Below are 11041 nucleotides of genomic sequence, written 5' to 3'. Positions count from 1 at the left end.
CTGACTGGCTTATAGTCCCGATATATTTTTAAAGTAGTTTATCTATTTCTGGATTTCTCCTTTGAACACTAGCTGAAGCTTGCATTGGGATTGCACTGAACCCAAAGGTCAGCAGTGCTGAGTAATACTTTCCAGATTGTTAATGTCATTTAAGAATGTTTTTAGAAAATTTCTATCCCACCCCTTATCTAATGAATCAGAAAATCCAGGTGTTGTACGACAATACCATGAATGACTTCTTCAAATCATTTTAATCACAGAGATATCTAATTCTCATTTAAATAGCTGATTATCTTTTTTTTTAAGGTTGAAAATGCAACAGAAGAAAAAGCACACCATGGTTTCTCACAATCTCTGCTGCATCTCCTATGGCTTTTTCATGTGTTGGGGATTGAATTGCCACCATTCTTTTTAAACATCTAAGCAAACTCTTACAGTAGCTCTCATGGGAAGTGTTTGCTGTTGACAGAGCTACTTGTCTTGTTTATCATCTGAAAGTCACTTTTCACAATTTCTGAAACAATGGCGCTACAGTTACGTTCATTCCTTGACAGCTTCTTTCCTCTGCCTTGTGTGTCTCCTCATGATGTCAGAAGTTGTTTTATTCTACTTTGGTGGTGCTGAAATGTAGCCCAATTTACAAAGACAGTACTGAAGCAACCTCTGCCAACGTCTGGAGACATTGATCCTGGTTGTGATCCTGGGAGAATGGATGACATTGGCATTTAGTGAATGGAGATAATGATGTTTCTAAATAGAGTATGATATGTTAGCTCCCCCTTACAAACAGAACTATTGCATTTAAATGTGATAGTTCAGAAACTGATAAGCTGATAAAAGTCAGTATCGCTCCAAAATTAACTGAATCCTGATTCCTTTTTCATAATATCTCTTTGTCCTGGTTAGTTTTAATTGTCAACTTGACACAGTCTAAAATCACTTGGAAAGAGAGTCTCTGTGAGGAGTTATATAGGTCAGGTTGGCTGGTAAGCATGTTTAAGGGGGTTATCTTGATTACATTAATTGGGGTGGGAAAACTGTTCACTGTGTCACTGTGGGTGTCACTATTCCCTAGGCAGGGGACCTGGGGGAAATATGAGTGGAAGCAGCAGGCCTCATACACAAGTGCATCTATTGTTATCTGTTCTTGACTGTGGATGTAATGCAATTATTTACTTTTAATTCATGCTGAACTGCTTTCTCTGAAATGATAGATTATTCCCTGAAACTGTGAGCTAAAATAAATCCATTTGCCCCTAAGTTATTATTTCAGGGTACTTTATCACAGTTGCAGAAAAGAAATGAAGATACATCTTTTCCCTTCAATCATAGCTAGATTATTAATTATACTGTATCTACAATGTATCTAAATTTTAAATAAAAAAATCAAGTTTTAGTTTGTATCTTGCCACCAGAAGAGTCTAATGATTTATTTAACTAGAGCATTTTATATTGTCAAAATTACTTTTGTATGAATGATACTGTCTTAGTTAGATTTATGTCTCTGTGATAAGCAGTATGACTACAAGAAATCTGGAGAACAAAGGCCTTATCTCACCTGACTATTTATGAAGGGAATTCATGAAGGGAAATTAGGGCAGGAAGTTAGAGCAGGAACCTGGAAGCAAGAGATGAAGCAGATGCTATGGACGAAAGTGTATTACTGTCTTGCTTCTTCTGGCTCACTTAGCTTGCTTTCTTATATAATCCAGGGTCAGTACACACACACACAGTGGGATGGGCTCTCCCACATCTATCATTAAATAAGGATGTGCCTTATAGACTTGCCTACAGGCAATCCAATGGAAGCATTTTCTCAACTAAGGTTCATCTTCCCAGAGAATTTGTCTATGTCAAATTCACAAACAAACAAACAAACAAGTAAGCACAAAAACCAGGACAATTGACACAAAACACACAACCTCTCCTTTATTCCTTATCTGTAAGATCTCATATTAGTATGAGTATTACAACAGATTGTCACATCAATAACTTTAAAAGTCCCATGGTCTTTAAATATTTCAACACTTAAAAGTTCAGAGTCTCTTTAAAATATTCTGAGTTTCTTGGCTTGTTCAGTTTCCTTATTTAAACAATCCAGACACACCTCCTCAGGGGTGATACCATCCATAGTGTGCTGGGCCATCCCACATCAATCATTAATTAACAAATTGCCTCTATAGACTTGTCTATGAGCCAATCTAATGGACGCATTTTCTCAACCAAGGTTCTCTCTTCCAAAATAATTCCAGCCTGTGTCAAGTTGTCCAGACCAATGGCACGTTACTATTGAAATGTTATACAATGTGTGTGATTTCAGAGGTTATTGTGTATAAAGTGATGTGATAGTGGCCATCATCAAACATTCTCTGGTTTCTTTTTATTTTGGCCAAGCTTTAGAGAAGAGGGTCATGAAAGCATTAAGCACTTCCTCATGCTTCTCAGGCTAATCGCCCTTTGGCTGATAACAGAACTGTGGCAACATGCATTGTAGAATACTATTTAACTCAGAAAATAGGAAATCATGAAACCTTCAGGTGAAGGATGTACCTAGAAAAGGTCTCAGTGAGTGAGTGAGGTAAGACTCAGATGGACAAACACAACACATTCTCTCTCATCTTCAGTTCCAAGGCTAACTTTTCAGATATGAGTACATATCGTGGAGCAATGATGGGAACTAAGATAGTAAAAGGAGACCATGGAGGAAATGGGAGAGAAATAATAGTACAAATGATTTGAAGGGAAAATGGGGAATAATTGGGGTAGCTTTAAATAGGGAGCACGGGAGAGATAAATACAGAATATGGAAGGAAGAGGAGAAAATACCAGTTAGAAAGTCAAAAAAAGCCACAGGGAAGCATATTGCTCTATAGTTTCCTGAAATTAAACATAATGCTTTATTTTATATATATATAAATATATATATGAAATATTCCCTTCTAGGCTTATAGTCTGCCCACTAAGAGCCATAGACTATCTAATAAAATTAAAATATCAGGCACCAGAAGTCTCCTTTTGAGTTATTAATCATGGTTGTTCATGATACTTCCAAAATATTATAGGCAATTGTTGTTGCCTTTTATCACTTCAGTGGTGTAAGGCAAGTCCCTGTCTCTGGAAACCTTGCACTCCTGACACAGGAACCATAGGACCTGAGGTAGATCTGACCTGAAAATCTTTTTCTTGAGGATTAGCTCTTATAATGTCAGAAGGTTCTATGCAAGCTTCTAAATATAGAAGACAGCCAGGAATCCTACCTATTATACCTATGAACAACAATGACCAGCTTGGCACAATCACACTGAAGATGCAATAAGGCACACATATCTCTGTGATCACCAATATCCAACACTGGTCTTAAGGTTCGCTCAACAGGAGAGAAACCATACCTGGTACTGGAAACCTGGCTGACTATCCAGGCTTGGTGAAATCATGGCTCTCAGAGGAGAACTATAATAGCCAATTTACTAAAGCAAAACAACTCTTAACTAAATTCTAAGTATTTATCCTTATACTCACAGATAAGTGAGGTTCTCATTTGTGATGGTTTGAATATGCTTGGTCCATGGAAAGTGGCACTATTAGGAGGTGTGGCATTGTTGGAGGAAGTGTGTCACTATTAGGGTGAGCTTCAAGGTCTCCTCCTATGCTTAAGTTCTGCCCAGTGTGGAAGAGACCTTCCCCCTGCTCCCTGATGATGCCATTCTCTCCTGGTTGCCTTTGAATCAAGACACAGAACTCTCAGCTTCTTCTCAAACACCATGTCTGCCTGCATGCTACTATGTTCCTGTTATGATGATATTTATCTAAACCTCTGAATCTGTAAGCCAGCCCCAATTAAATGTTTGTCTTTATAAGAGTAGCCTTGGACATGGTATATCTTCACAGCAATGGAAACCCTAGCTAAGATATCATCAATGATCAAAGAAATGTCTCTTTGTAACAGATGTAGATTACTATAGAAAATTACAACCAATCAAAATGCAGAGAAACATCTGCAGCACAATTCCTGAACCTAAAGCTCAGGGACCATTGCAGAAGAGATGGATGGACTGTAGGAGCCAGAGGAACAGGAGGGTTGCTGTGAGACTGTGTCTCTTAAAAATGTCAGAGAGGCTACATTCATGAAATTTTATCAATATGGCTTCCCAAACAAGACCTGAATGGTAACACCAATAGATGTACTAACATGGAACAGGGAAGTTTGTGGGGTGTCAGCAATATCCAAGACTCTAGACAACTGAGGAATGCTTAGAGTGTGAGAAATGGTTTCCCCCAGGAAAATGACATTGTGTGGACCAAGACGGTTGTTTTTTTATATTTGGGAATATATAATTACTTTTTAAAACTTTCTAATCTTTAAATACAAATAGCATCAACTATTTTCTTTTCTTTTAATGTGAGTTAAATATACCAACTTCTTGTCCTTTTTCTTTTTATTAAACATAAATTCTTTTCCCCGTACAATATAATCTAAATACAGTTTCCCCTCCCACTTCTCTAGCCATTTCCTTTTCACCTCATCTCTCATATGAATCTATTCCCATTCTGTCTCTGATTAGAAAAGAACAGGTCCCTAAGAGATAAGAAAAAAAAAGATAAAACAAAAACCATCATATCAAAGTTGAACAAGACAAACAGAAAAATAAGAGTCCTGAGAGTAGTCATAAGAATCAGAGACCCACTCATTCACACCTTCAGGAGTCCCATAAATGTACTAAACTGAATCTACACTATATATGCAGGGGACCTAGTGAAGACTCATAGGGCCTGTGACCATTGCTTCAGTCTCTGAATCAATCCCTTCTTAATGCCAATTACTGGGTGAAGTGTACTGCAATTTATTATGGTTTTCTGGACCAAAAAATAGCTGATATCTTGATAGACAAAGAGGTATATTTAATAACTGATGTTTACATAAACCATACTATGAAATCTCAGTTCCTGTCTTTGAGTTTGTTTATGCTTAGAATTGGGAACAAAACACCCATGGAAGGAGTTACAGAGACAAAGTTTGGAGCTGTGACAAAAGGATGGACCATCTAGAGACTGCCATATCTGGGGATCCATCCCATAATCAGCTTCCAAACGCTGACACCATTGCATACACTAGAAAGATTTTGCTGAAAGGACCCAGATATAGCTGTCTCTTGTGAGACTATGCCGGAGCCTAGCAAACACAGAAGTGGATGCTCACAGTCAGCTATTGGATGGATCACAGGGCCCCCAATGGAGGAGCTAGAGAAAGTACCCAAGGAGATAATGGGATCTGCAACCCTGTAGGTGGAATAACATTATGAACTAACCAGTACCCCGGAGCTCTTGACTCCAGCTGCATATGAATCAAAAGATGGCCTAGTTGGCCATCAGTGGAAAAGAGAGGCCCATTGGACTTGCAAACTTTATATGCCCCAGTACAGGGGAACATCAAGGTCAAAAAGTGGGAGTGGGTGGGTAGGGGAGTTGGGGGGAGGATATGGGGGAGTTTTGGAATAGCACTGGAAATGGAAATGAGGAAAATACCTACTAAAAATATTTTAATAAAAGAAACCTCAGTTCCCAAAACTGTTGCAACTGGATCCCTGCATAACAAGGCAATCTTCATTCATCACAAACTGCAGCTTCAGTTCTGCTCAAGCAACAGTAGCAAGAACCCCACCCTTCTGTGATAGTTCCATGCCTACTAAATGCTTTCTACTCTCCAGTTCTTTTTTGATAGTTAACCTTATTTATTCTTTGAAAACTCCATACATGTATACCTGTATCTTTATCATATCCACTCTTTATTCCCATTCTTCTCCCCGAGTCACCTTAAAAGCCTTTGACAACGGTTTCATGTTAAAAAGTCTTGAAGAGATCAGGGATATAATGTCCATGCCTAAACATAATAAAAGCAATGTACAGCAAGCAAATAGTCAACATTAAATTAAAGGAAGGAACTTAAAGCAATTCCACTAAAATCGGCGACAAAACAAGGCTGCCACTCTCTCCATACTTATTTGGCATACTACTTGGAGTTCTAGTTAGAGTAATAAGACAGCTAGAGGAGATGAAGGGATACAAGTTTAAAAGAAAGAAGACAAAGTATTGCTATTCACAGATAATATGATAGTATACATAAGTGACCCCAAAATTCTACCAGAGAACTTTTGTAATTGAAAAACACTTCTAGCAAAGTGGCTGGATATAAAATCAACTCAAAAATTCAGTAGCCCTTCTTTATACAAATGATAGATGGTCTGAGTAAGAACACTCTTTACAAGAGTCACAAATAATATAAAATATTTTGTGTAACTCTGTCAAGAAAGTGAAAGCTTTGTATGAAAAGAACTTCAAGTTTCTGAAGAAAGAATTGAAGACAATATCAGAAGACGGAAAGACCTTTCCTGCTCATAGATCGGTAGGATTAACATAGATAAAAATGGCCATCTTAACAAAAGCAATCTACAGATCCAATGCAATTTCCATCAAAATTCCAACACAGTTCTTTACAGACCTTGAAATTGCAATTCTCAACTTCATATGATAAAACAAAAAAATCAGGATAGCTAAAACAATCATGAACAATAAAAGAACTTCTGGAGGTATCACCATCCCTGATTTCAAGCTGTACTACAGAGAAATAGTAATAAAAATGGTGTGGTATTGGTATAGAAACAGACAGGGTAGATCAATGGAATCAAATCAAAGACTATGCAATAAACCCCCACACTTACACACCCTTGATTTTTGACAAAGGAGCCAAAACTGTACAATAGAAAAAAGAACACATCTTCAACAAATGGTGCTGGTCTAACTCGATGCCTGCATGTAGAAGAATGTAAATAGACCCATATCTACTAGCCTGCACAAAACTCAAGTTCAATTAGATCAAAGATCTCAACATAAATCTGGACACACAAAATAGAAGAAAAAGTGGGGAACTGCCTTGAACTTATTGGTACATGAGACAAATTCCTGAACAAAACGAACACCAAAAGCTCAGGCACTAAGATCAACAACTGAAAAATGGGACATTCATGAAACTTAAAAGCTTTTGCAAGGCCATGGGCACACCATCAATAGAACAAAATGGCATCCTCGAGAATGGGGAAAGATCTTCGGCAATCCCACATCTGACAGAAGACTAATATTCAAAATATATAAAGAACTCAAGAAATTAGACATCAGGTTCTCTGCTCCTCTCTGTTCCAGAGACAGCCGCATCTTCTTGTGCAGCGCCAGCCTCATCCCGTAGACACAATGGTAAAGGTTAGTGTGAACGGATTTGGCCGTATTGGGTGCCTGGTTACCAGGGCTGCCTTCTGCTCTGCACTTGGCAAAGTGGAGATTGTTGCCATCAATGACCCCTCAATTGACCTCAACTACATGATCTACATGTTCCAGTATGACTCTACCCATGGCAAGTTCAACAGTATAGTCAAGGCTGAGAATGGGAAGCCTGTCATCAACGGGAAGCCCATCACCATCTTCCAGGAGCAAGATCCTGCTAACATCAAATGGTGTGATGTTGGTGCTGAGTATGTTGTGGAGTCTACTGGCATCTTCACTACCATGGAGAAGTCTGGGGCCCACTTGAAGGGTGGAGCTAAAAGGGTCATCATCTCTGCCCCTTCTGTTGTTGCCCCCATGTTTGTGATGGGTGTGAACCATAAGAAAAATGGCAACTCACTCAAGATTGTCAGCAATGCATCCTGTACCACCAACTGCTTAGCCCTCCTGGACAAGGTCATCCATAACAACTTTGGCATTGTGGAAGGGTTCATGGTCACAGTCCATGCTATCACTGCCTCTCAGAAGACTGTGGATGACTCCTCTAGAAAGCTGTGGCATAATGGCCATGGGGCTTCCCAGAATATTATCCCTGCATCCGCTGGTGCTGCCAAGGTTGTGGGCAAAGTCATCCCCAGAGCTGAACAGGAAGCTCACTGGCATATCCTTCCATGTTCCTACCCCCAATGCATCTGTTGTAGATCTGACATGCCGCCTGGAGAAACCTGCCAAGTATGATGACATCAAGAAGGTAGTAAAGCAGGCATCTGAAGGCCCAATAAAGGGCATCCTGTGCTACACTGAGGACCGCGTTGTCTCCTGCGACTTCAACAGCAACTCACACTCTTCCACCTTTGATGCTGGGGCTGGCATTGCTCTCACTGACAACTTTGTAAAGATCATTTCCTGTATGACAGTGAATATAGCTACAGCAACAGAATGGTGAACCTCATGGTCTACATGACCTCCAAGGAGTAAGAAACCCTGGACCACTGCCCCCCCCCCCAACTCCCCGGCAAAGACACTGAGAGCAAGAGAGAGGCCCTCAGTTGCTGAGGAGTTGCTGTCCCAACTCAGCCCCACACTGAGCATCTCCCTCACAATTTTCATCCCAGACCCCCATAACAATAGGAGGGACCTAGGGAGCCCTCCTTAATTTCTTTAATACTATCAGTAAAATTCACTGCACCCCCCAAAAGAAATTAGATGTCAACAAACCAAATAACCCACTTAAAAATGGGATACAGAGCTAAATGTAGAATTCTTAACAGAGTAACCTTGAATGGCCAAGAAGCACTTAAGGGAATGTTCAAAGTCTTGGTCACAAAGGAAATGCAAATCAAAACAACCCTGAGATTCCATCCAGCTACTTTGTTAGAATAGCTAAGATCAAAAATTCAAGTGACAGCACATGCTGGTGAGGATATGGAGCAAGAGGAACACTCCTCCATTGCTGGCGGGGGGTGGGGGTGGGGGTGCAAACTTATACAACCACTTTGAAAATCAATCTGGACGTTACTCACAAATTAGGAATAGTTCTACCTCAAGACACAACTATACCACTCCTGGGCGTATACCCAAAATATACTCCACCATACCACAGGGATACTTGCTCAACTGTGTTCATAGCAGATTTATTCATAATAGCCAGAAACTGGAAAAAACCTAGATGTCTCTCAACTGAAGACTGGAGAAAGAACATGTGGTTCATCTATACAATGAAATCCGATTCAGATAACAAACACAAGGATATCATGAATTTTGCAGGCAAGTGGATGGAACTTGAGAATATCATCTTGAATGAGGTAATGCAGGCCCAGAGTGACATGTATGGTGTGTACATTATAATTGAACATTATCCACAAAGTTCAGCATTAACCATGTTACAATCCACAGACCCAAAGGAACTAAGTAATAAGAAAGGCCGAGGGAGGATGTGTGAATCTCACTCAGAAGTGGAAACAAACCATTCATCAGATGTGGATGGAGAGAGGGAACTATGTGAGAGAGGAGTTAAGGATGGGCGTGAGGTTGGGGACCAGGTGTGGGGAAGGGGGACAGGAAAGGACTGGGAGTCAGAATGTTAATTAGTGGGGGACATCTCTGGGACTACCTGGAAACCTGGGATGGGAGAGACTACAGATATCTATGGGGGTGACCCTACTGGAGGTTCCTACCAGTGTGAAATAGAGACTGAAGTGGCCACCTTCTGTAGCCAGGAAGGACTTCCAGTGGAAGGAGGATATCAACCTACCCACAAAATCTTCAACCCAAAATTTGTCCTACCTACAAGATGTACAAAAATAAAGTTGGAACAGAGACTGAGGGAACAGTCAATCAATGACTGGCCCAACTTGAGACCCACCTCAAGGAAGAGACCAACAACCCCTGACACTGGCATTGATACTCCACTATGCTTGCAGACAAGAACCTAGCACGACTGTCTCCTGAGTGGCTTCATCCAGCAGCAGATGGAAACAGATACAGACACCCACAGCCAGAATGTAGGAGGAGCTTGAGTCTTGTGGAAGAATAGGGGAAGGAATTGAACAAACTGGTGGGCTCAAGAACACCGTAAGAATACCTACAAAGTCAAGTAACCTGGGCCTGTGGGGGCCCACAGAGACTGAACTACCACCAAAAAGCACGCAGGGGCTGTATCTAGCCCTCCCCCATATGTAGCAGATGTGCAGCTTGGTCTTCATGTGGGTCCCCTAACAATTGCAGCAGGTGCAGTCTTGTCTCTGACTCTGTTGCCATTGGGTCCCCTTCCCCCTACCTGAACTGCCTGGTTGGTCTTCAGTGGGAGAGGAGGTGTTTATTCCTGGTGGGACTACATGTCCCAGGATGGGGTGTTACCTAAGGGGGTTCCCCTTCTTTGAGCAGAAAGGAGTAGGTAATGGGGGGAGGGATTTATAAGGGTGGGAACTAGGAGAGGAGGGAAGGGAGCTGGTATTGGGATATAACGTGAATAAAAAATAAATTATGAAAAAGGCAGAATTAATATTTTTTTACACATGCATATGCAACATGAATTTTTGTGCTAACACATACAAACAACTGCTATTTGTTGTTGATTTGTTATGTTTATGTATAATCCAGTTATTTATTCTAGTTAATTCTAGCGGGTTTTTTGTTGTTGTTGTTGTTGTTTTTTATGAAACAATGAAGGCTGTCTCCTTAGATAAAGTCTGTTTTGAAAATGTTAGGTTTTTCTTCTTCCTTACCTGTATTTCATGTCTTTCCCCCCTGTTATATTGCATTGGAGGACTTGACAAAGAGCAGCTGCAAGGGAGACCCAGATCCTTTGCCATTCAGTCTGCTTCTTACTTGTGTTTTCTCGGTGCTCACGAGCAGCTCGCTGGCCCTTCCCATGAGTCTTGGGTGCTGGTGAGTTTTGCAGGAATGGGTGCTGAAGCTTCTTTTTTGGCTTTATCTATAGCTTTTGTTTTATTATATCATTAATATTCAATGGCTTTTCTAGAATAGCTGCATGTAGCTTGGATATGCTATTCTTTCCTTTTTATAATCTCTGTTAAAGTTTCCCAAGGGTCTGTAGATGACTGTTGCATAATGAGAATTCTTTAAGCATTTAACTTTCTGTTTTAGTCTAGTCTTAGTTCAGATCACTTAACTGGGGTAAGATTGTAGCAGATTTTTTAAAAGAACAAGAAAATCCTATGTCTGAGGTTTCTCTTAGTTTGGGTTTATTAATTCAATATCAGTCACGGGTAGTCATCAGATCTTTTATTTTTTCCCCATCAGTTGT

General features: G+C 40.3%; 1 pseudogene; it reads left to right on the top strand.

Moving 5' to 3' along the window:
• The first annotated feature begins 7242 nt into the window (after window positions 1-7242).
• Window positions 7243-8250, top strand: LOC110309793 (glyceraldehyde-3-phosphate dehydrogenase pseudogene; annotated as a pseudogene).
• The last annotated feature ends 2791 nt before the right edge of the window (window positions 8251-11041 follow it).

This window comes from Mus caroli, unplaced genomic scaffold (assembly GCF_978045245.1).
Source record: "Mus caroli unplaced genomic scaffold, Mus_caroli_1 scaffold_12, whole genome shotgun sequence".
Classification (NCBI taxonomy): Eukaryota; Metazoa; Chordata; class Mammalia; order Rodentia; family Muridae; genus Mus; species Mus caroli.
The sequence above is the reverse complement of the archived record's forward strand: the minus strand, read 5'-3'. Positions and strand labels throughout refer to the sequence as shown.